At 32.8% G+C, this 27,488-nt stretch overlaps 1 pseudogene; it reads left to right on the forward strand.

Annotated features, from left to right (window-relative positions):
* Positions 1-19,352: 19,352 nt before the first annotated feature.
* On the forward strand, positions 19,353-20,270 carry LOC147806910 (small subunit ribosomal RNA; annotated as a pseudogene; the record flags this gene model as incomplete).
* Positions 20,271-27,488: the final 7,218 nt, after the last annotated feature.

The raw sequence follows: 27,488 nt of genomic DNA on the forward strand, positions 1-27,488 counted from the left end.
ATTAATCCTTTTTTAAATCAAATATTATTTTTAATTTTTAAAATAAGTTTATTCTTTTACCATTACTGCTTCCTAAGTGATATTTGCTTTCAATAAATTCAAAAAAAATTTGGAACTCTAATTTACTATTTTTTTAAAAGCAAATTATTAATAAATGCAATAACTTAAATTCTTAATTGCGATTATTAAAGATTCTGTAAAGAATTTAAAATAATGATATAATTATTTAAAATAATTTTAAAATAGTTAGTAATAAGAACATAATTTTCAGCAATATTAGAAATAAAACATCTTTTTCACATATTTAAAATATTGCTTTTTAAATGTATGCCAATGGAGGTTTTTTAAATTGCAATAAAATGATCGTTTAAAAAAGAATAAACGAAATCATGCATGTCATTGAAATGTTTCAAAATTATGCCCACTATAATTTCAAAATTTTGAATAGGCAAGTATCATTATAAAGGAAAGAACTAAATATTATAATGTTTCAAGAAATTTTCTTCAAATTTTTTTCAAGAAAAAACAGAGCAAAACAACTTTGCATGTTTTGTACTATAATAATTAAATAAAGAAAAAGTATTTTTAACGTGCATCTTTTGCAATTTTTAAACACTTGTTTGTTTATAATTAATTTTTCTAAGTACCGAAAACGTCAGAAATTCTCCAAGTACCGAAGAGGTCAGAAATTTTCTAAGTAAAGAAATCGTCAGAATTTTACCAAGTACCGAAATCATTAGAATTTTTCTAAGTACCGAAATCTGCAGGATTTTCCTAAGTAACGAAAACGTCAGAAATTATCTAAGTACAGAAAACTTCTGATTGTTTTCTAAGTACCGAAATCGTCAGAATTTTTCTAAGTACCTTAAAGGTCAGAAATTTTCTAAGTACCTTAAAGGTCAGAAATTTTCCAAGTACCGAAAAGGTCAGAAATTTTCTAAGTACCGAAATCGTCAGAAATTATCTAAGTACCGAAAACTTCTGATTGTTTTCTAAGTACCGAAATCGTCAGAATTTTTCTAAGTACCGCAAAGGTCAGAAATTTTCCAAGTACCGAAATCAACAGAATTTTTCTAAGTACCGAAATCGACAGAATTTTTCTAAGTACCAAAATCGTCGGAATCTAAGTACCGAAATCGTCAGAAATTATCTAAGTACCGAAAACTTCTGATTGTTTTCTAAGTACCGAAATCGTCAGAATTGTCTAAGTACCGAAATCGTCGGAATGTTTTCTAAGTACCGAAAACGTCTGAAATTTTCAAAGTACCGAAAAAGGCAGAAATTTTCTAAGTACCGAAAACTTCCGAGTCTTTTCTAAGTACCGAAATCGACAGAATTTTTCTAAGTACCGAAATCGGCAGAATATTTCTAAAAACCGAAAACTTCTGAATGTTTAATAAGTATCGAAATCGTAAGAATTTTTCTAAGTACCGAAATCATTAGAATTTTTCAAAGTACCGAAATCTGCAGGATTTTCCTAAGTACCGAAAAAGTCAGAAATTTTCTAAGTACCGAAGACTTCTGAATGTTTTCTAAGTACCGAAATCGACAGAATTTTTCTAAGTACCGAAAACGTCAGAAATTCTCCAAGTACCGAAGAGGTCAGAAATTTTCTAAGTACCGAAATCGTCAGAATTTTTCTAAGTACCGAAATCATTAGAATTTTTCTAAGTACCGAAATCTGCAGAATTTTCCTAAGTACCGAAAAAGTCAGAAATTTTCTAAGTATCGATAACTTCAGAATGTTTTCTAAGTACCGAAATCGTCAGAATTTTTCTAACTACCGAAAAGGTCAGAAATTTTCTAAGTACCGAAAAGATCAGAAATTTTCCAAGTACCGAAATCGTCAGAATTTTCTAAGTACCGAAATCGGAAGAATTTTTCTAAGTACCGAAAACGTCAGATATTTTCTAAGTACCGAAAAGGTCAGAAATTTTCTAAGTACCAAAATCAACAGAATTTTTTTAAGTACCGAAATCATCGGATTTTTTCTAAGTACCGAAAACGACAGAAATTTTCTAAGTACAGAAAACTTCTGATTGTTTTCGAAGTACCGAAATCGTCAGAAGTTTCTAAGTACCGAAATCGGCAGAATTTTTCTAAGTACCGAAATCGTCGGAATGTTTTCTAAGTACCGAAAACGTCTGAAATTTTCAAAGTACCGAAAAAGGCAGAAATTTTCTAAGTACCGAAATCAACAGAATTTTTCTAAGTACCGAAATCGACAGAATTTTTCTAAGTACCGAAATCAACAGAATTTTTCTAAGTACCGAATTCGACAGAAATTTTCTAAGTACCGAAAACTTCTGAATGTTTTCTAAGTACCGAAAAAGGCAGAAATTTTCTAAGTACCGAAATCGTCAGAATTTTTCTAAGTACCGAAATCGTTTGAAATTTTCTAAATACCGAAAAGGTCAGAAATTTTCTAAGTACCGAAATCGTCAGAAATTATCTAAGTACCGAAAACTTCTGATTGTTTTCTAAGTACCGAAATCGTCAGAATTTTTCTAATTACCGCAAAGGTCAGAAATTTTCCAAGTACCGAAAAGGTCAGAAATTTTCTAAGTACCGAAATCGTCAGAATTTTTCTAAGTACCGAAATCATCAGAATTTTTCTAAGTACCGAAATCGTCAAAATTTTCTAAGTACCGAAATCGTCAGAATTTTTCTAAGTACCGAAATCGTCGGAATTTTTCTAAGTACCGAAATCGTCAGAAATTATCTAAGTACCGAAAACTTCTGATTGTTTTCTAAGTACCGAAATCGTCAGAATTTTTCTAATTACCGCAAAGGTCAGAAATTTTCCAAGTACCGAAAACTTCCAAGTCTTTTCTAAGTACCGAAATCGGCAGAATATTTCTAAGTACCGAAAACTTCTGAATGTTTAATAAGTATCGAAATCGTAAGAATTTTTCTAAGTACCGAAAACGTCAGAAATTTTCTAAGTACCGAAGACTTCTGAATGTTTTCTAAGTACCGAAATCGACAGAATTTTTCTAACTACCGAAAACGTCAGAAATTCTCCAAGTACCGAAGAGGTCAGAAATTTTCTAAATACCGAAATCGTCAGAATTTTTCTAATTACCGAAATCATTAGAATTTTTCTAAGTACCGAAATCTGCAGGATTTTCCTAAGTACTGAAATCGGCAGAATTTTTCTAAGTACCGAAAAGGTCAGAAATTTTCCAAGTACCGAAATCGTCAGAATTTTCTAAGTACCGAAATCGGCAGAATTTTTCTAAGTACCGGAAACGACAGAAATTTTCTAAGTACCGAAATCATCAGAATTTTTCTAAGTACCGAAAACGTCAGAAATTTTCTAAGTTCCGAAAAATTCCGAGTCTTTTCTAAGTACCGAAATCGGCAGAATTTTTCTAAGTACCGAAGACTTCTGAGTGTTTTCTAAGTACCGAAATCGACAGAATTTTTCTAAGTACCGAAATCGGCAGAATTTTTCTAAGTTCCGAAAAAGTCCGAAATTTTCTAAGTACCGAAATCAACAAAATTTTTCTAAGTACCGAATTCGACAGAATTTTTCAAAGTACCGAAATCAACAGAATATTTCTAAGTTCCGAAATCACCAGAATTTTTCGAAGTACCGAAATCGTCTGAATTTTTCTAAGTACCGATAACGTCCGAAATTTTCTAAGTACCGAAAACTTCCGAATGTTTTCTAAGTACCGAAGAGGTCCGAAATTTTCTAAGTACCGAAATCGTCAGAATTTTACTAAGTACCGAAATCATTAGAATTTTTCTAAGTACCGAAATCTGCAGGATTTTCCTAAGTACCGAAAAAGTCAGAAATTTTCTAAGTATCGATAACTTCTGAATGTTTTCTAAGTACCGAAATCGTCAGAATTTTTCTAACTACCGAAAAGGTCAGAAATTTTCTAAGTACCGAAAAGATCAGAAATTTTCCAAGTACCGAAATCGTCAGAATTTTCTAAGTACCGAAATCGGCAGAATTTTTCTAAGTACCGAAAACGACAGAAATTTTCTAAGTACCGAAATCGTCGGAATTTTTCTAAGTACTGAAATCTGCAGGATTTTCCTAAGTACCGAAAAAGTCAGAAATTTTCTAAGTATCGATAACTTCTGAATGTTTTCTAAGTATCGAAAACTTCTGAATGTTTTCTAAGTACCGAAATCGTCAGAATTTTTCTAAGTACCGAAAAGGTCAGAAATTTTCCAAGTACCGAAATCGTCAGAATTTTTCTAAATTCCGAAATCATCAGAAATTTTCCAAGTACCGATAACGTCAGAAATATTCTAAGTACCGAAATCGTCTGAATTTTTCTAATTGCCGAAATCGTCTGAAATTTTCATAATACCGAAAAGGTCAGAAATTTTCAAAGTACCGAAAAGGTCAGAAATTTTCTAAGTACCGAAATCAACAGAATTTTTCTAAGTAACGAAAACGTCAGAAATTATCTAAGTACAGAAAACTTCTGATTGTTTTCTAAGTACCGAAATCGTCAGAATTTTTCTAAGTACCCTAAAGGTCAGAAATTTTCTAAGTTCCGAAAAAGTCCGAAATTTTCTAAGTTCCGAAATCACCAGAATTTTTCGAAGTACCGAAATCGTCAGAATTTTTCTAAGTACCGAAATCGACAGAATTTTTCGAAGTACCGAAATCGTCGGAATTTTTCTAAGTACCGAAATCGTCTGAATTTTTCTAAGTACCGAAAACGTCAGAAATTTTCTAAGTACCGAAAACTTCCGAGTCTTTTCTAAGTACCGAAATCGACAGAATTTTTCTAAGTACCGAAATCGGCAGAATATTTCTAAGTACCGAAAACTTCTGAATGTTTAATAAGTATCGAAATCGTAAGAATTTTTCTAAGTACCGAAAACGTCAGAAATTTTTTAAGTACCGAAGACTTCTGAATGTTTTCTAAGTACCGAAATCGACAGAATTTTTCTAACTACCAAAAACGTCAGAAATTCTCCAAGTACCGAAGAGGTCAGAAATTTTCTAAGTACCGAAATGGTCAGAATTTTTCTAATTACCGAAATCATTAGAATTTTTCTAAGTACCGAAATCTGCAGGATTTTCCTAAGTACTGAAATCGGCAGAATTTTTCTAAGTACCAAAAACGTCAGAAATTTTCTAAGTATCGAAAACTTCTGAATGTTTTCCAAGTACCGAAATCGTCAGATTTTTCTAAGTACCGAAATCGGCAGAATTTTTCTAAGTACCGGAAACGACAGAAATTTTCTAAGTACCGAAATCATCAGAATTTTTCTAAGTACCGAAAACGTCAGAAATTTTCTAAGTTCCGAAAAATTCCGAGTCTTTTCTAAGTACCGAAATCGACAGAATTTTTCTAAGTACCGAAATCGGCAGAATTTTTCTAAGTACCGAAGACTTCTGAATGTTTTCTAAGTACCGAAATCGACAGAATTTTTCTAAGTACCGAAATCGGCAGAATTTTTTTAAGTTCCGAAAAAGTCCGAAATTTTCTAAGTACCGAAATCAACAAAATTTTTCTAAGTACCGAATTCGACAGAATTTTTCAAAGTACCGAAATCAACAGAATATTTCTAAGTTCCGAAATCACCAGAATTTTTCGAAGTACCGAAATCGTCTGAATTTTTCTAAGTACCGATAACGTCCGAAATTTTCTAAGTACCGAAAACTTCTGAATGTTTTCTAAGTACCGAAAAAGGCAGAAATTTTCTAAGTACCGAAATCGTCGGAATTTTTCTAAGTACCGAAATCGTCTGAATTTTTCTAAGTACCGAAAACTTCTGAATGTTTAATAAGTATCGAAATCGTAAGAATTTTTCTAAGAACCGAAAACGTCTGAAATTTTCTAAGTGCCGAAGACTTCTGAATGTTTTCTAAGTACCGAAATCGACAGAATTTTTCTAAGTACCGAAAACGTCAGAAATTTTCCAAGTACCAAAATCAACAGAATTTTTCTAAGAACCGAAATCGACAGAATTTTTCTAAGTACCGAAATCAACAGAATTTTTCTAAGTACTGAAATCGGCAGAATTTTTCTAAGTACCGAAAACGTCAGAAATTTTCTAAGTATCGAAAACTTCTGAATGTTTTCTAAGTACCGAAATCGTCAGAATTTTTCTAAGTTCCGAAAAGGTCAGAAATTTTCCAAGTACCGAAATCGTCAGAATTTTCTAAGTACCGAAATCGACAGAATATTTCTAAGTTCCGAAATCACCAGAATTTTTCTAAGTACCGAAATCGACAGAATTTTTCTAAGTACCGAAAACGTCAGAAATTCTCCAAGTACCGAAAATGTCAGAAATTTTCTAACTACCGAAAAGGTCAGAAATTTTCCAAGTACCGAAATCGTCAGAATTTTTCTAAATTCCGAAATCATCAGAAATTTTCTAAGTACCGATAACGTCAGAAATATTCTAAGTACCGAAATCGTCTGAATTTTTCTAAGTACCGAAATCGTCTGAAATTTTCAAAATACCGAAAAGGTCAGACATTTTCTAAGTACCGAAAAGGTCAGAAATTTTCTAAGTACCGAATTCATCAGAATTTTTCTAAGTACCGAAATCGACAGAATTTTTCTAAGCACCGAAATCAACAGAATTTTTCTAAGTACCGAATTCGACAGAAATTTTCTAAGTACCGAAAACTTCTGAATGTTTTCTAAGTCCCGAAAAAGGCAGAAATTTTCTAAGTACCGAAATCGTCAGAATTTTTCTAAGTACCGAAATCGTCTGAATTTTTCTAAGTACCGAAATCGTTTGAAATTTTCTAAATACCGAAAAGGTCAGAAATTTTCTAAGTACCGAAATCATTAGAATTTTTCTAAGTACCGAAAACGTCAGAAATTTTCTAAGTACCGAAAACTTCCGAGTCTTTTCTAATTACCGAAATCGACAGAATTTTTCTAAGTACCGAAATCGGCAGAATATTTCTAAGTACCGAAAACTTCTGAATGTTTAATAAGTATCTAAATCGTAAGAATTTTTCTAAGTACCGAAAACGTCAGAAATTTTCTAAGTACCGAAGACTTCTGAATGTTTTCTAAGTACCGAAATCGACAGAATTTTTCTAAGTACCGAAAACGTCAGAAATTCTCCAAGTACCGAAAAGGTCAGAAATTTTCTAACTACCGAAAAGGTCAGAAATTTTCCAAGTACCGAAATCGTCAGAATTTTTCTAAATTCCGAAATCATCAGAAATTTTCTAAGTACCGATAACGTCAGAAATATTCTAAGTACCGAAATCGTCTGAATTTTTCTAAGTACCGAAATCATCTGAAATTTTCAAAATACCGAAAAGGTCAGACATTTTCTAAGTACCGAAAAGGTCAGAAATTTTCCAAGTACCGAAATCGTCAGAATTTTCTAAGTACCGAAATCGGCAGAATTTTTCTAAGTACCGAATTCGACAGAAATTTTCTAAGTACCGAAAACGTCAGAAATTTTCTAAGTTCCGAAAAATTCCGAGTCTTTTCTAAGTACCGAAATCGGCAGAATTTTTCTAAGTACCGAAGACTTCTGAGTGTTTTCTAAGTACCAAAATCAACAGAATTTTTCTAAATACCGAAATCGACAGAATTTTTCTAAGTACCGAAATCAACAGAATTTTTCTAAGTACTGAAATCGGCAGAATTTTTCTAAGTACCGAAAACGTCAGAAATATTCTAAGTACCGAAATCGTCTGAATTTTTCTAAGTACCGAAATCGTCTGAAATTTTCAAAATACCGAAAAGGTCAGAAATTTTCTAAGTACCGAAAAGGTCAGAAATTTTCTAAAAACCGAAATTTTCAGAATTTTTCTAAGTACCGAAAACGACAGAAATTTTCTAAGTACCGAAATAAACAGAATTTTTCTAAGTAACGAAAACGTCAGAAATTATCTAAGTACCGAAAACGTCTGATTGTTTTCTAAGTACCGAAATCGTCAGAATTTTTCTAAGTACGGTAAAGGTCAGAAATTTTTTAAGTACCGAAAAGGTCAGAAATTTTCCAAGTACCGAAAAGGTCAGAAATTTTCTAAGTACCAAAATCGTCAGAATTTTTCTAAGTACCGAAAACATTAGAATTTTTCTAAGTACCGAAATCGGCAGAAGTTTTCTAAGTTCCGAAAAAGTCAGAAATCTTCTAAGTAGCGAAATCGACAGAATTTTTCTAAGTACCGAAATCAACAGAATTTTTCTAAGTACCGAAATCGGCAGAATTTTTCTAAGTACCGGAAACGACAGAAATTTTCTAAGTACCGAAATCATCAGAATTTTTCTAAGAACCGAAAACGTCAGAAATTTTCTAAGTTCCGAAAAATTCCGAGTCTTTTCTAAGTACCGAAATCGGCAGAATTTTTCTAAGTACCGAAGACTTCTGAGTGTTTTCTAAGTACCGAAATCGACAGAATTTTTCTAAGTACCGAAATCGGCAGAATTTTTCTAAGTTCCGAAAAAGTCCGAAATTTTCTAAGTACCGAAATCAACAAAATTTTTCTAGGTACCGAATTCGACAGAATTTTTCAAAGTACCGAAATCAACAGAATATTTCTAAGTTCCGAAATCACCAGAATTTTTCGAAGTACCGAAATCGTCTGAATTTTTCTAAGTACCGAAAACTTCCGAATGTTTTCTAAGTACCGAAGAGGTCCGAAATTTTCTAAGTACCGAAATCGTCAGAATTTTACTAAGTACCGAAATCATTAGAATTTTTCTAAGTACCGAAATCTGCAGGATTTTCCTAAGTACCGAAAAAGTCAGAAATTTTCTAAGTATCGATAACTTCTGAATGTTTTCTAAGTACCGAAATCGTCAGAATTTTTCTAACAACCGAAAAGGTCAGAAATTTTCTAAGTACCGAAAAGATCAGAAATTTTCCAAGTACCGAAATCGTCATAATTTTCTAAGTACCGAAATCGGCAGAATTTTTCTAAGTACCGAAAACGACAGAAATTTTCTAAGTACCGAAATCGTCGGAATTTTTCTAAGTACTGAAATCTGCAGGATTTTCCTAAGTACCGAAAAAGTCAGAAATTTTCTAAGTATCGATAACTTCTGAATGTTTTCTAAGTATCGAAAACTTCTGAATGTTTTCTAAGTACCGAAATCGTCAGAATTTTTCTAAGTACCGAAAAGGTCAGAAATTTTCCAAGTACCGAAATCGTCAGAATTTTTCTAAATTCCGAAATCATCAGAAATTTTCCAAGTACCGATAACGTCAGAAATATTCTAAGTACCGAAATCGTCTGAATTTTTCTAATTGCCGAAATCGTCTGAAATTTTCATAATACCGAAAAGGTCAGAAATTTTCAAAGTACCGAAAAGGTCAGAAATTTTCTAAGTACCGAAATCAACAGAATTTTTCTAAGTAACGAAAACGTCAGAAATTATCTAAGTACAGAAAACTACAGAAATTTTCTAAGTACCGAAATCATCAGAATTTTTCTAAGTACCGAAAACGTCAGAAATTTTCTAAGTACCGAAAACTTCCGAGTCTTTTCTAAGTACCGAAATCGACAGAATTTTTCTAAGCACCGAAAACTTCTGAATGTTTAATAAGTATCGAAATCGTAAGAATTTTTCTAAGTACCGAAAAGGTCAGAAATTTTCTAAGTACCGAAAAGGTCAGAATTTTTCTAAGTACTGAAATCGACAGAATTTTTCTAAGTACCGAAATCAACAGAATATTTCATAGTTCCGAAATCACCAGAATTTTTCGAAGTATCGAAATCGTAAGAATTTTTCTAAGTACCGAAATCGTCAGAAATTTTCTAAGTACCGAAGACTTCTGAATGTTTTCTAAGTACCGAAATCGGCAGAATTTTTCTAAGTACCGAAAACGACAGAAATTTTCTAAGTACCGAAATCGTCAGAATTTTTCTAAGAACCGAAATCGTCAGAAATTATCTAAGTACCGAAAACTTCTGATTGTTTTCTAAGTACCGAAATCGGCAGAATTTTTCTAAGTACCGAAAACGACAGAAATTTTCTAAGTACCGAAATCGTCAGAATTTTTCTAAGAACCGAAATCGACAGAATTTTCCTAAGTACCGAAATCGTCAGAATTTTCTAAGTACCGAAATCGTCGGAATTTTTCTAAGAATCGAAATCATCAGAGTTCTTCTAAGTACCGAAAACGTCAGAAATTTTCTAAGTACCGAAAACTTCTGAATGTTTTCTAAGTACCGAAATCGTCAGAAATTTTCTAAGTACCGAAATCGTTAGAATTTTTCTAAGTACTGAAATCGTCAGAAATTTTCTAAGTACCGAAAAATTCTGAGTGTTTTCAAAGTATCGAAAAAGGCAGAATTTTTCAAAGTACCGATATCGTCAGAATTTTCTAAGTACCGAAATCGGCAGAATTTTTCTAAGTACCGAAATCGTCAGAATTTTTCTAAGTACCGAAATCATCAGAATTTTTCTAAGTACCGAAAACGTCAGAAATTTTCTAAGTACCGAAAACTTCTGAGTCTTTTCAAAGTACCGAAAAAGGCAGAATTTTTCTAAGTACCGAAATGAACAGAATTTTTCTAAGTACCGAAATCGACAGAATTTTCTAAGTACCGAAATCGTCTGAAATTTTCAAAATACCGAAAAGGTCAGAAATTTTCTAAGTTCCGAAAAGGTCAGAAATTTTCTAAAAACCGAAATTTTCAGAATTTTTCTAAGTTCCGAAATCGTCAGAATTTTCTAAGTACCGAAATCGTCCGAATTTTTCTAAGTATTTCGAAGTACCGAAGACTTCAGAATGTTTTCTAAGTACCAAAATCGACAGAATTTTTCTAAGTACCGAAAACGTCAGATATTTTCTAAGATCCGAAATCATCAGAATTTTTCTAAGTACCGAAATCAACAGAATTTTTCTAAGTACCGAAATCAACAGAATTTTTCTAAGTACCGAATTCGACAGAATTTTTCTAAGTACCGAAAACGTCAGAAATTTTCTAAGTACCGAAAACTTCTGAGTCTTTTCAAAGTACCGAAAAAGGCAGAACGTCAGAAATTTACTAAGTACCGAAAACTTCCGAGTCTTTTCAAAGTACCGAAAAAGGCAGAAATTTTCTAAGTACCGAAAACTTCTGAATGTTTTCTAAGTACCGAAATCGACAGAATTTTTCTAAGTACCGAAAGCGTCAGAAATTTTCTAAGTACCGAAAAGGTCAGAAATTTTCTAAGATCCGAAATCATCAGAATTTTTCTAAGTACCTAAATCGTCAGAATTTTCAAAGTACCGAAATCGTCAGAAATTTTCTAAGTACCGAAAAGGTCAGAAATTTTTTAAGTACCGAAAACTTCTGAGTCTTTTCAAAGTACCGAAAAAGGCAGAATTTTTCTAAGTACCGAAATCAACGGAATTTTTCTAAGTATCGAAAACGTCAGAAATTTTCTAAGTACTGAAAAATTCTGAGTCTTTTCAAAGTACCGAAAAAGGCAGAATTTTTCTAAGAACCGAAAAAGTCAGAAATCTTCTAAGTATCGAAAACTTCTGAATGTTTTCTAAGTACCGAAATCGTCAGAATTTTTCGAAGTAAAGAAAAGGTCAGAAATTTTCCAAGTACCGAAATCGTCGGAATTTTTCTAAGTCCCGAAGTCGTCAAAATTTTTCTAAGAACCGAAATCATCAGAATTCTTCTAAGTACCGAAAACGTCAGAAATTTTCTAAGTATCGAAAACTTCTGAATGTTTTCTAAGTACCGAAATCGTCAGAAATTTTCTAAGATTTCTAAGATTTTCTTTTCTTTCCTTTTCGGTACTTAGAAAAATTCTGACGATTTCGGTACTTAGAAAACATTCAGAAGTTTTCGATACTTAGAAAATTTCTGACGTTTTCGGTACTTAGAAAAATTCTGATGATTTCGGTACTTAGAAAAATTCTGACGATTTCGGTACTTAGAAAATTTCTGACCTTTTCGGTACTTGGAAAATTTCTGACCTTTACGGTACTTAGAAAAATTCTGACGATTTCGGTACTTAGAAAACAATCAGAAGTTTTCGGTACTTAGATAATTTCTGACGTTTTCGTTACTTGGAAAATTTCTGCCGATTTCGGTACTTAGAAAAATTCTGTTGATTTCGGTACTTAGAAAATTTCTGTCGTTTTCGGTACTTAGAAAAATTCTGCCGATTTCGGTACTTAGAAAATTCTGACGATTTCGGTACTTGGAAAATTTCTGACCTTTTCGGTACTTAGAAAATTTCTGACCTTTTCGGTACTTAGAAACATTCTGACGATTTCGGTAGTTAGAAAACATTCAGAAGTTTCCGATACTTAGAAAATTTCTGACGTTTTCGGTACTTGGAAAAATTCTGCCGATTTCAGTACTTAGAAAAATTCTGTTGATTTCGGTACTTAGAAAATTTTGACGATTTCGGTTCTTAGAAAAATTCTGATGATTTCGGTACTTAGAAAAATTCTGACGATTTCGGTACTTAGAAAATTTCTGACGATTTCGGTACTTGGAAAATTTCTGACCTTTTCGGAACTTAGAAAATTTCTGACCTTTTCGGTACTTAGAAAAATTCTGCCGATTTCGGTACTTAGAAAAATTCTGTTGATTTCGGTACTTAGAAAATTTCTGCCTTTTTCGGTACTTAGAAAACATTCAGAAGTTTTCGGTTCTTAGAAAATTCTGACGATTTCGGCACTTGGAAAATTTCTGACCTTTTCGGTACTTAGAAAAATTCTGACGATTTCGGTACTTAGAAAACATTCAGAAGTTTTCGATACTTAGAAAATTTCTGACTTTTTCGGTACTTAGAAAATTTCTGACCTTTTCGGTACTTAGAAAATTTCTGACCTTTTCGGTATTTTGAAAATTTCAGACGATTTCGGTACTTAGAAAAATTCAGACGATTTCGGTACTTAAAATATTTCTTACGTTATCGGTACTTAGAAAATTTCTGACGTTTTCGGTACTTAGAAAAATTCTGATGATTTCGGAATTTAGAAAAATTCTGTCGATTTCGGTTCTTAAAAAAATTCTGTCGATTTCGGTACTTAGAAAAATTCTGTTGATTTCAGTACTTAGAAAATTTCTGACGATTTCGGAACTTAGAAAAATTCTGATGATTTCGGTACTTATAAAAATTCTGACGATTTTGGTACTTAGAAAAATTCTGACGATTTCGGTACTTAGAAAACAATCAGAAGTTTTCGGTACTTAGATAATTTCTGACGTTTTCGTTACTTAGAAAAATTCTGCCGATTTCGGTACTTAGAAAATTCTGACGATTTCGGTACTTGGAAAATTTCTGACCTTTTCGGCACTTAGAAAATTTCTGACCTTTTCGGTACTTAGAAAAATTCTGACGATTTCGGTACTTAGAAAACATTCAGAAGTTTTCGGTACTTAGAAGAATTCTGCCGATTTCGGTACTTAGAAAAATTCTGTCGATTTCGGTACTTAGAAAAGACTCGGATGTTTTCGGTACTTAGAAAATTTCTGACGTTTTCGGTACTTAGAAAAATTCTGACGATTTCGGTACTTAGAAAACATTCAGAAGTTTTCGATACTTAGAAAATTTCTGACTTTTTCGGTACTTAGAAAATTTCTGACCTTTTCGGTACTTAGAAAATTTCTGACCTTTTCGGTATTTTGAAAATTTCAGACGATTTCGGTACTTAGAAAAATTCTGACGATTTCGGTACTTAGAATATTTCTGACGTTATCGGTACTTAGAAAATTCTGCTGATTTCGGTACTTAGAAAATTTCTGACTTTTTCGGTACTTTGAAAATTTCAGACGTTTTCGGAACTTAGAAAACATTCCGACGATTTCGGTACATAGAAAAATTCTGTTGATTTCGGTACTTCGAAAATTTCTGACCTTTTCGGTACTTAGAAAATATCTGACGTTTTCGGTACTTAGAAAAATTCTGTCGATTTCGGTACTTCGAAAACATTCAGAAGTCTTCGGTACTTAAAAAATTTCAGACGTTTTCGGTACTTAGAAAAATCCTGATGATTTCGGTACATAGAAAATTTCTGACCTTTTCGGTATTTAGAAAATTCTGTCGAATTCGGAACTTAGAAAAATTCCGACGATTTCGGTACTTAGAAAAATTCTGTCAATTTCGGTACTTAGAAAAATTCTGTTGATTTTGACACTTAGAAAATTTCTGACCTTTTCGGTACTTAGAAAAATGCCGACGATTACGGTACTTAGAAAATTTCTGCCTTTTTCGGTACTTAGAAAACATTCAGAAGTTTTCGGTTCTTAGAAAATTCTGACGATTTCGGCACTTGGAAAATTTCTGACCTTTTCGGTACTTAGAAAAATTCTGACGATTTCGGTACTTAGAAAACATTCAGAAGTTTTCGATACTTAGAAAATTTCTGACTTTTTCGGTACTTAGAAAATTTCTGACGATTTCGGAACTTAGAAAAATTCTGATGATTTCGGTACTTATAAAAATTCTGACGATTTTGGTACTTAGAAAAATTCTGACGATTTCGGTACTTAGAAAAATTCCGACAATTTCGGTACTTAGAATATTTTGACGATTTCGGTACTTAGAAAAATTCTGATGATTTCGGTACTTAGAAAATTTCTGACCTTTTCGGTACTTAGAAAATATCTGACGTTTTTGGTACTTAGAAAAATTCTGTCGATTTCGGAACTTAGAAAACATTCAGAAGTCTTCGGTACTTAAAAAATTTCTGACGCTTTCGGTACTTAGAAAAATTCTTACGATTTCGATACTTATTAAACATTCAGAAGTTTTCGGTACTTAGAAAAATTCTGCCAATTTCGGTACTTTGAAAAATTCTGTAGATTTCGGTACTTAGAAAAGACTCGGAAGTTTTCGGAACTTAGAAAATTTCTGACGTTTTCGGTACTTAGAAAAATTCTGATGATTTCGGTACTTAGAAAATTTCTGACCTTTTCGGTATTAAGAAAATTTCAAACGATTTCGGTGCTTAGAAAAATTCAGACGATTTCGGTACTTAGAAAAATTCCGACGATTACGGTACTTAGAAAATTTCTGTTGATTTCGGTACTTAGAAAATTTCTGCCTTTTTCGGTAGTTTGAAAATTTCAGACGTTTTCGGTACTTAGAAAACATTCCGACGATTTCGGTACTTAGAAAATTCTGACGATTTCGGTACTTGGAAAATTTCTCACCTTTTCGGTACTTAGAAAATTTCTGACGATTTCGGTACTTAGAAAACATTCAGAAGTTTTCGATACTTAGAAAATTTCTGACGTTTTTGGTACTTAGAAATTTCTGACGTTTTCGGTACTTAGAAAATTCTGACGATTTCGGTACTTAGAAAATTTCTGACCTTTTCGGTACTTAGAAAAATTCTGACGATTTCGGTACTTAGAAAACAATCAGAAGTTTTCGATACTTCGATACTTCCGAAATCATTAGAATTTTTCTAAGTACCGAAATTGGCAGAATTTTCTAAGTACCGAAATCGTCAGAATTTTTCTAAGTACCGAAATCATCAGAATTTTTCTAAGAACCGAAATCGTCAAAATTTTCTAAGTACCGAAATCAACAGAATTTTTCTAAGTACCGAAATCGGCAGAAATTTTCTAAGTAACGAATACGTCAGAAATTATCTAAGTACCGAAAACTTCTGATTGTTTTTTAAGTACCGAAATCGTCAGAATTTTTCTAAGTACCGTAAAGGTCAGAAATTTTCCAAGTACCGAAAAGGTCAGAAATTTTCTAAGTACCGAAATCGTCAGAATTTTTCTAAGTACCGAAATCATCAGAATTTTTCTAAGTACCGAAATCGTCAAAATTTTCTAAGTACCGAAATCGTCAGAATTTTTCTAAGTACCGAAAAGGTCAGAAATTTTCCAAGTACCGAAAAGGTCAGAAATTTTCCAAGTACCGAAATCGTCAAAATTTTCTAAGTACCGAAATCGTCGGAATTTCTCTAAGTACCGAAATCGTCAGAATTTTTCTAAGTACCGAAATCATCAGAAATGTTCTAAGTACCGAAAACGACAGAAATTTTCTAAGTACCGAAAACTTCTGATTGTTTTCTAAGTTCCGAAATCGTCAGAATTTTCTAAGTACCGAAATCGTCGGAATTTTTCTAAGTACCGAAATCGTCAGAATTTTTCTAAGTACCAAAATCAACAGAATTTTTCTAAGTACCGAAATCGACCGAATTTTTCTAAGTACCGAAATCGTCAGAATTTTTCTAAGTACCGAAAAGGCCAGAAATTTTCTAAGTACCGAAAAGGTCAGAAATTTTCCAAGTACCGAAAAGGTCAGAAATTTTCTAAGTACCGAAATCATTAGAATTTTTCTAAGTACCGAAATCGGCAGAATTTTCTAAGTACCGAAAAAGTAAGAAATTTTCTAAGTATCGATAACTTCATCGTTCTCATTTTATAAGTATAATAAAATGAACCTGTAGGACTTCTTGATGCTTTTCAATAGAAATGAATGAATAGAAATGAAGAAAGCAAATTTAATAAGAAATTTTTTCACTTTTTAATTTTAAATCTTGATTCCTTATAACTATTTTTAATATCAAAAGAATAAACCTTATTTAAGTGTATAATTAATTATTTTCTAATATGTAATTAAACATTAGATTTAATCATATATTTGAAAATAAGAAATAATACATTTTAATAATGAAGCGGTTACGAGATAAATAAAAATATGTTATATCATGGCAAAACAAATAAGAGACAAATAAAGAAATAATAGTTATATTGGCACATTTATGAAGTTTTTATTTTACATATACTCTTCCAGATTTATAAAATAAGCATTAAATTTGGGATAAAATGAGAATAGTATATAAATATATATATATAACTTAGATCTCTGGAGCAAACTCAAAATTCATTTATCCTTAAGATTGCAAAAATCTAAATTCAAATTTATTTATTTTTTCTTAAAAAAAAGGACATATACTCTTCCTGACTTATAAAATAAACATAAAAATTGGAATAAAATGAGAATAGTACATATAACCTGGAGCAAACTCAAAATTTATTTATCCTTAAAATTGCAAAAATCTAAATTTAAATTTTATTATTTTTTTAAAAAAAAAATAGTGTTTCTTTTTAGTTTTAGTATAGATCATTATACGGTAGTTCAAAAAATAATAAAGAAAATAATAACATAACAATTTAATAATATTTTTTTGTTGCCAGATTTGTACAAAAATATATTGCAAGGAGGAAATATTGATTGGATAATTATAGGGAAGAAAACATATTCTAAGAAAATAGAGAAGATTTTTTAATATGAACAAACTACTATGAATATTAATTAAAAAGTTGTCTATTATATTCTAATATATACACACTAGCAAGTAACGGCAGAATTTCAGATTGGTTAGCTTCGTGGGGAAAATTACAATATTCGGGCTATATATATATATATATATACATATTATATATATATATATATATATATATATATATTATATATATATATATATATATATATATATGTATATATATATATATATATATATATATATATATTATATATATATTATATATATATATATATAAATATATATATATATATATATATATATATATATATATATATATATATATATATATATATATATATATATATATATATATATATATAAATATTATAAATATATATATATATATATATATATATATATATATATATATATATATATATATATATATATATATATATATATATATATATATATATATATATGTATATATACATGCCTTTCACAAAATGAGGGAGAAAATGATACAGAGCGAAACAGTTTCAGGTGCGAGTTTTAAAACGAATTCAACATAGTAAATAAAATATATTAGTTTACAGAACTGTCCTTAATTGGTATGAAATGTTAATTGTTAAAATAGTAAAAAAAAATTTTTTAAGGTAACAGCACAAAGATAACAAAAGATAACACATATACGATTCATCTGTATTCGAAAGATTCATACCATATGAATCAAGAACAACAGTTTCATTAATATTCATTAAAATAATTACATACAAAACTTAAAATGGCTACTAACAATGAATCAAATTCCTTTTTTATTAATATAATCTAATGTACTACCGGAGTTTTTTTTTTTCAAGTATGAATATTTATGAAGTTTTACTCATATGATCGTAAGCAATCGTTAAGAATAAATAAGCTTCAAATACCAATCAACATTGTTATTAATTTTTCTTTCTTTTAAAAGTATAAAACTAAAGATTCTTTACTAGTTCTTTTAAATAATATAAGTGTTAACTCTTAATGACATCTTATATTTGTTTATATATACATTTAAACACGACAAATGATGTTTAAATTTGTTTTATTCCACGTCTTAAGAGTTTTGCAAAAGCACGAATGTTTTGCTAGTTTCATATTCTAATGTTTGCCAACAATAAGCAATACCTAAAGCAATGTAATTCTTAAATACAATTTATTTCAATATTTAATTAAAAAGCTTATTATTAAGTCTGCAAAAACGAATATTAAAACATGAAAGATAAATAACACTTACTCGACTATTAACGGTTATTTGATAACTGTCTCGTTTGGTAGAATTAATCCATTTTTTTTTTTTTTAAATTTCCTCATTTTTTGGAAACCTAAATACTGATACTTTAGGCACATTTTTGTAGTTCCCTTTACATCTTGGAACTACACACGATTATTTTAAATCGTTTAAAAGGACACATCCGACGGACAAACAACACTGCTATTCAATGAAGGACAAATATTTGAAATTGGCGGCTAATCACATATCCCCACAGAATGTGACGTCACTAAAAGACCTTGATGATCTCGACGGCCTTATTTCTCGGTGGCTATGGATGCGGACGTCGACGGCCTCCGCCCGGGAGAAAAATCTTTCGCTTGGAACAAGAACTTTGTGCGGGACTATACATGTGAGGCACAGTGAGCGTGTCTCAAGAAACGCAACGCTCTCGTCTCGACAAGGGCGAGGGCTCGCCTCACGGAAACAAAAGGTCTCGGCTTTTCAGCGAGAGGCTCGGACGTCATTCCGTAGCCGCGCCAGCTTTGACCTTTGTGCGGCATAGTGAGCGTTTGAGAAACGCAGTGCTCTCGTCTCGACACAGGCGGGGGTTGCCTCACTGAAAGCGACGGCCTCGGCTATTCAGTAGCAGCTCGGACAGTAGTTTGTAGCCGCGTGGAGACTGAACAGTGTTTGAAGCATTTACGAGGTTTTCTGCAGTTTGTTCCGGCGCGAGCACGACTCTCGACGGCAGAGCACTCTCGCGTCCAGGCGTTGACGCCAAGGGGGACGCAGTGAGTCTCGAACCGACTAGAGGAAGAAGGCTCTAGTTCGATCTGTGCGAACGGGGACCCGGCCGTCATGCCGGGTCCGGCGCCCTCGCCAGCCGGGGGCACCACCACCTCTGAGATTCGAAGAGCCGCTTCGAACGCTCGCTGAACGTGAAAGTAACCTGGTTGGTCCTGCCAGTAGTCATATGCTTGTATCAAAGAAGGAGGGGAAGTCTGCTGCGGCCGCAGCGGTAACTCCAGCTCCAAAAGCGTATATTGAAGTTGTTGCTGTTAAAAAGCTCATAGTTGGATCTTAGTTCCAGACGGGTGGTCCGCCCACCGGTGGTCACTGCCTGTTCTGAGCATTGCCGCCGAAATTGTCCGATGATCTTTACCGGTTGTCGTTCGGGTTCGGCAATTTTACTTTGAAAAAATTAGAGTGCTCAAAGTATGCATGACGCATGAATAATGGTGCATGAATAATGGAATAGGACCTCGGTTCTATTTTGTTGGTTTTCGGAACACGAGGTAATGATTAAGAGGGACAGACGGGGGCATTCGTATTGCGACGCTAGAGGTGAAATTCTTGGACCGTCGCAAGACGAACTACTGCGAAAGCATTTGCCAAGAATGTTTCCATTAATCAAGAACGAAAGTTAGAGGTTCGAAGGCGATCAAATACCGCCCTAGTTCTAACCATAAACGATGCCAGCCACCGATCCGGCTGTGTTCCTCAAATGACACGCCGGGCAGCTTCCGGGAAACCAAAGCTTTTTGGTTCCGGGGGAAGTATGGTTGCAAAGCTGAAACTTAAAGGAATTGACGGAAGGGCATCACTGGAATAATGGTAAATATCTGCCTTGAACGAGGAATTCCCAGTAAGCACGAGTCATCAGCTCGTGTTGATTACGTCCCTGCCCTTTGTGCAAACCGCCCGTCGCAACATCCGATGGAATGATTTAGTGAGGTCCTCGGACTGGCGCTCGGACTGACCTCCGGGTCGAGCCGGCGTGCCGGAAAGTTGATCGAACTTGATCATTAAGAGGAAGTTAACGCGTAACAAGGTTTCCGTAGGTGAACCTGCGGAAGGACAATTAAAGATGGGTGCCAGTAGGCTCCGACATCGGCCTACACACGGGGATCCTTCACTCGCGATCCCCGCCTCGAACGCAATTGTCAGTGCCGTGTGGGCGTGCCTGTTTCCCGGCCCTTCGACTTGGGCAAGAGGGAGGTCCTTTGCTGGGCTAGGCTTGAAGAGGGGGCTCGACCTGAGTGAGCTCCCCGCCCCGTTGGTGCCGATGCATTTTCCCCCTTCTCGGAGGAAAACTCTTGATTCGAAACTCTCGAACGCAAAACGACTCTAGTGGGCCGAAATGATAGTACCACTCCGAGCAGTGGATCACTCGGCTCACGGGTCGGCGAAGAATGCAGAACATGTGGTTGGTCTAATGACCAGTGGAGCGAAGATACCATCTGTGGGATAAGGACTGATCGCCCTAGGTCACCATCCCTTTTAGGCAATTAAAGATGGGTGCCAGTAGGCTCCGACATCGGCCTACACACGGGGATCCTTCACTCGCGATCCCCGCCTCGAACGCAATTGTCAGTGCCGTGTGGGCGTGCCTGTTTCCCGGCCCTTCGACTTGGGCAAGAGGGAGGTCCTTTTAAGGGCTAGGCTTGAAGAGGGTGCTCGACCTGAGAGAGCTCCCCGCCCCGTGCCGACGCATTTTCCCCCTTCTCGGAGGAAAACTCTTGATTTGAAACTCTCGAACGCAAAAACGAAGTCTCTGAATGTGATTGGCGCAATATGGGTTCATTTGGTGAACGTGGTTGGTACATTTTTGGTACATGAGGTGGGTCGAATGACCAATGGAGCGAAGATGCCATCTGTGGCATAATGACTGAACGCCCTCAGTCAGAATCCCTTTTAGCTAGTCATCAGGAGACCGTCGTGATTTTTTTTCATGTCTTATTTGATCGTGTGTGCGAATTTCTAATTTTTTTTTCCTTTCTTCAAAAGTCTTTCCTTGATCGTGTGTGCGAATTTCACAAATTTTTTTTTCTTCATGTCTTTCCTTGATCGTGTGTGCGAATTTCTAAATTTTTTTTTTCTTTCATGTGTTTCGTTGATCGTGTATGCGAATTTCTCAAATTTTTTTTCTTCATGTCTTTCCTTGATCGTGTGTGCGAATTTCTAATTTTTTTTTCTTTTTTCAAAAGTCTTTCCTTGATCGTGTGTGCGAATTTCACAATTTTTTTTCCCTTCATGTCTTTCCTGATCGTGTGTGCGAATTTCTAATTTTTTTTTTCTTTCTTCGTCTTTCGTTGATCGTGTGTGCGAATTTCACACTTGTTTTTTTTTCCTTTCTTCATAAGTCTTCCGTTGATCGTGTGTGCGAATTTCACAAATTTTTTTTTCTTCATGTCTTTCCTTGATCGTGTGTGTGAATTTCTAAATTTTTTTTCTTTCTTCATAAGTCTTCCGTTGATCGTGTGTGCGAATTTCACAAATTTTTTTTTTCTGCATGTCTTTCGTTGATAGTGTGTGCGAATTTCACAAATTTTTTTTTTCTGCATCTCTTGCGTTGATCGTGTGTGCGAATTTCTAAATTTTTTTCTTCTTTATGTCTTTCGTTGATCGTGTGTGCGAATTTCTAAATTTTTTTTCTTCTTCATGTCTTTCGTTGATCGTGTGTGCGAATTTCTAAATTTTTTTTTCTTCATGTCTTTCGTTGATCGTGTGTGCGAATTTCTAAATTTTTTTCTTTCTTTATGTCTTCCGTTGTTCGTGTGTGCGAATTTAACAATTGTTTTTTTCTTCATGTCTTTTGATGATCGTGTGTTCGAATTTCAAAAAAGATTTTTTTTTTTTTGACTTTGAAATATTTTCAAAATGTTTTGGACTTCGAAAAATTCTGAAGCTTTTTCCACTTAGAAATATTTCATGGTATTTCAAACTTAGAAATATTTTCAAACGGTTTTGACATATTCAGAAGATTTTCGTACTTAGAAATATTTCGTGGTATTTCAAACTTAGTAATAGTTTCAAACGGTTTTGACTTTAAAAAATTCAGAAGATTTTCGTACTTAGATATATTTCATGGTATTTCAGACTTAGTAATATTTTCAAACGGTTTTGACTTATTCAGAAGCTTTTCGTACTAAGAAATATTTCATGGTATTTCAGACTTAGTAATATTTTCAAACGGTTTTGACTTTGAAAAATTCAGAAGATTTTCGTACTTAGAAATATTTCATGGTATTTCAAACTTAGTAATATTTTCAAACGGTTTTGACTTTGAAAAATTCAGAAGATTTTCGTACTTAGAAATATTTTATGGTATTTCAAACTTAGTAATATTTTCAAACGGTTTTAACTTTGAAAAATTCAGAAGATTTTCGTACTTAGAAATATTTCATGGTATATCAAAATTAGTAATATTTTCAAACGGTTTTGACTTTGAAAAATTCAGAAGATTTTCGTACTTAGAAATATTTCATGGTATTTCAAAATTAGTAATATTTTCAAACGAATTTTAAATTTGAAAAATTCAGAAGATTTTCGTACTTAGAAATATTTCATGGTATTTTAAACTTAGTAATATTTTCAAACGTTTTGACTTTGAAAAATTCAGAAGATTTTCGTACTTAGAAATATTTCATAGTATTTCAAACTTAGAAATATTTTCAAACGGTTTTGACTTTGAAAAATTCAGAAGATTTTCGTACTTAGAAATATTTCATAGTATTTCAAACTTAGAAATATTTTCAAACGGTTTTGACTTTGAAAAATTCAGAAGATTTTCGTACTTAGAAATATTTCATGTTATTTCAAAATTAGTAATATTTTCAAACGGTTTTGATTTTGAAAAATTCTGAAGATTTTCGTACTTAGAAATATTTCTTGGTATTTAAAACTTAGTAATATTTTCAAGCGGTTTTGACCTTCAAAAATTCAGAAGATTTTCGTACTTAGAAATATTTCATGGTATTTCAAACTTAGTAATATTTTCGAACGGTTTTGACTTGGAAAAATTTAGAAGATTTTCGTACTTAGAAATATTTCATGGTATTTCAAAATTAGTAATATTTTCAAACGGTTTTGACTTTGAAAAATTCAGAAGATTTTCGTACTTAGAAATATTTAATGGTATTTCAAACTTAGTAATATTTTCAAACGGTTTTCACTTTGAAAAATTCAGAAGATTTTCGTACTTAGAAATATTTCATGGCCATACAAAAATCAATTTAATTGTCAAAACTTATAACTTCACAAAAATTAAAAATTTATTACTAACTGATTTCCTAATATGCTGCAAGGAAAATTCCAAATTGCCAGTACCTAACCTCAAACACTATCAGCCCATAGACTTAAAATTTTATTAGATTAGTTTTTAATACTTGTGGAAAAATGGTTAGTTAAAAAAATTTCAAAACTGAGAATAAAAAAAAAATATGATAAAATAAATGAAAAATCATAGATATGAGGAAATATCTTGCCATTATAGATTGAAATTATGCTAAAAGGAATAAACCAAAAAACTAATTATAATCTTAAAAACTTTAAGGAATGCACGATTTTCAGAAAACATATCTAATTTGATTTAAGAGGACAAATGATATGATTAACAGATCATTAATGCAGCAATAAAAAAAAACAAAATTGTTATATTACTACTTTCTTAAATAAATTGTGCAGTCAATTTACAGCCTGATTAATGGATTTACTGATAGAAAAAACCTTTATCACTTAAATAAGCTTTTTAATTTAAATGTAAAAATTTTCCTTTTAAGCTTTTAATAAAACTTAAGTACGTTCACTTATTAAAACTGTATTTTGTTGACTAACCGGGAGGAAGTGTTTTAAGCTGCAAATTCGCGGGCCTGGCATGTGAAGCATGGGACAGATGGTAGCTCAGCGGGAAAGTTAGATTTGAAGGTACGGAGGTCCCGAGTTCGACACCCTGCAAGGGTCGACTTTGAATTTTTTTTATTTATTTTATATTATGTTTTTTAATTTACTTTTCAACAATTTAATGTGAATCAAGTGCTCTGTATATAGAAATAACTATTTTTTTTTCTGAAATAGTGAATAATAGCTAATAAACGGTTAAATTTTGATAATTTTGATTTATTTATTTATTTTATTTTATGTTATTTTTTAACTTCTTTTTCAATATTTTTAAGTGAATAAAGTGTTCTGTATATGAAAAAAAATATTTTTTTTTGTTAATGAGCGAATAATGACTGAAAAACGGACAAAAGTCGTATCAGGAGGCACGCACACATCACACCCCGTAACTCCCTATAATATTAACCTATAAATTTCAAACTGTTGCAGAAATTAGAGTTTAATGTGACGCTCAACAGTACCCGAGGACATTTTTATAGACCCATTAGTGGCCCGAAAATGGGCCAAAATATTTTTTGTTGACTAACCGGGAGGAAGCGTTTTAAGCTGAAAATTCGCGGGCCTGGCATGTGAAGCATGGGTCAGTGGGTAGCTCAGCGGGAAAGTTAGATATGTAGGCACGGAGGTCCCGAGTTCGACCCCCTGCAAGGGTCGACTTTGATTTTTTTTTATTTATTATATATTATGTTTTTTAATATACTTTTCAACAATTTAACGTGAATCAAATGTTCTGTATTTAGAAATAACTATTTTTCTTTTCTGAAATAGCGAATAATAGCCAATAAACGATTAGATTTTGATAATTTTATTTGTTTATTTATTTTATTTTATGTTATTTTTTAACTTCTTTTTCAATATTTTTAAGTGAATAAAGTGTTCTGTATATAAAAAAAAATTATTATTTTTTTGTTAAAGAGCAAATAATGACTGAAAAAGGGACAAAAGTCGAATCCGGAGGCACGCACACATCACACCCCGTAACCCCCTATCATATTAACCTATAAATTTCAAACTGGGGCAGAAATTAGAGTTTAATGTGCCGAACAACTGTACCCGAGAACATTTTTATAGACCCATTAGTTGGCCGAAAATGGACCAAAATATGTTTTGTTGACTAACCGGGAGGAGGTCTTTTAAGCTGTATATTCGCGGGCCTGGCATGTGAAGCATGGGTCAGTTGGTAGCTCTGTGGGAAAGTTAGATTTGAAGGCACGGAGGTCCCGGGTTCGACACCCTGCAAGGGTCGACTTTGAATTTTTTTTATTTATTTTATATTATGTTTTTCAATATACTTTTCAACAATTTAACGTGAATCAAGTGTTCTGTATATAGAAATAACTATTTTTCTTTTCTGAAAGAGCGATTAATAGCTAATAAACGGTTAAATTTTAATAATTTTTTATTATTTATTTATTTTATTTTATTTTATTTTTTAACTTCTTTTTCAATATTTTTAAGTGAATAAAGTGTTCTGTATATGAAATTTTTTTTTATTATTTTGTTAAAGAGCGAATAATGGCAGAAAAAGGGACAAAAGTCGTATCAGGAGGCACGCACACCTCACACCCAGTAACTCCCTATCATATTAACCTATAAATTTCAAACTGGGGCAGAAATTAGAGTTTAATGTGACAAACAACTGTACCCGAGGACATTTTTATAGACCCTTTAGTGGGCCGAAAATGGGCCAAAATGTGTTTTGCTGACTAACCGGGAGGAGGTGCTTTAAGTTCTATATTTGCGGGCCTGGCAAGTGAAGCATGGGTCAGTTGGTAGCTCTGTGGGAAAGTTAGATTTGAAGGAACGGAGGTCACGGGTTCGACACCCTGCAACGGTTGACTTTGAATTTTTTTTACTTATTTTATATTATGTTTTTTAATATACTTTTCAACAATTTAACGTGAATCAAATGTTCTGTATATAGAAATAACTATTTTTCTTTTCTGAAAGAGCGAACAATAGCTAATAAACGGTTAAATTTCAATAATTTTTTATTATTTATTTATTTTATCTTACGTTATTTTTTAACTTCTTTTTCAATATTTTTAAGTGAATAACGTGTCCTGTATATGAAATTTTTTTTTTATTATTTTGTTAAAGAGCGAATAATGACTGTAAAAGGGACAAAAGTCGTATCAGGAGGCACGCACACCTCACACCCCGTAACTCCCTATAATATTAACCTATAAATTTCAAACTGGGGCAGACATTAGAGTTTAATGTGACGAACAACTGTACCCGAGGACATTTTTAAAGACCCTTTAGTGGGCCGAAAACGGGCCAAAATATGTTTTGTTGTCTGACCGAGAGGAGGTGTTTTAAGCTGTATATTCGCGGGCCTTGCATGTGATGCATGGGTCAGTTGGTAGCTCTGTGGGAAAGTTAGATTTGAAGGAACGGAGGTCTCGAGTTCGACACCCTGCAAGGGTCGACTTTGAATTTTTTTTACTTATTTTATATTATGTTTTTTAATATACTTTTCAACAACTTAACGTGAATCAAATGTTCTGTATATAGAAATAACTATTTTTCTTTTCTGAAAGAGCGAACAATAGCTAATAAACGGTTAAATTTCAATAATTTTTTATTATTTATTTATTTTATCTTACGTTATTTTTTCACTTCTTTTTCAATATTTTTAAGTGAATAACGTGTCCTGTATATGAATTTTTTTTTTTTATTATTTTGTTAAAGAGCGAATAATGACTGTAAAAGGGACAAAAGTCGGATCAGGAGGCACGCACACCTCACACCCCGTAACTCCCTATAATATTAACCTATAAATTTCAAACTGGGGCAGACATTAGAGTTTAATGTGACGAACAACTGTACCCGAGGACATTTTTAAAGACCCTTTAGTGGGCCGAAAACGGGCCAAAATATGTTTTGTTGTCTCACCGAGAGGAGGTGTTTTAAGCTGTATATTCGCGGGCCTTGCATGTGATGCATGGGTCAGTTGGTAGCTCTGTGGGAAAGTTAGATTTGAAGGCACGGAGGTCTCGAGTTCGACACCCTGCAAGGGTCGACTTTGAATTTTTTAAATTTATTTTATATTATGCTTTTTAATGTACTTTTCAACAATTTAACGTGAATCAAGTGCTCTGTATATAGAAATAACTATTTTTCTTTTCTGAAATAGTGAATTATAGCTAATAAACGGTTAAATTTTGAAAAAATTTTTTTATTTATTTTTCAATATTTTTAAGTGAATAAAGTGTTCTGTATGTGAAAAAAATTATTTGTTTTTGTTAAAGAGCGAATAATGACTGAAAAAGGGACAAAAGTCGTATCAGGAGGCACGCACACATCACACCCCGTGACTCCCTATAATATTAACCTATAAATTTCAAACTGGGGCAGAAATTAGAGTTTAATGTGACGAACAACTGTACCCGAGGACATT

This window comes from Parasteatoda tepidariorum, chromosome 7 (assembly GCF_982258835.1).
Source record: "Parasteatoda tepidariorum strain Cologne lab strain chromosome 7, Ptep-v5.0, whole genome shotgun sequence".
Taxonomy (NCBI): domain Eukaryota; kingdom Metazoa; phylum Arthropoda; class Arachnida; order Araneae; family Theridiidae; genus Parasteatoda; species Parasteatoda tepidariorum.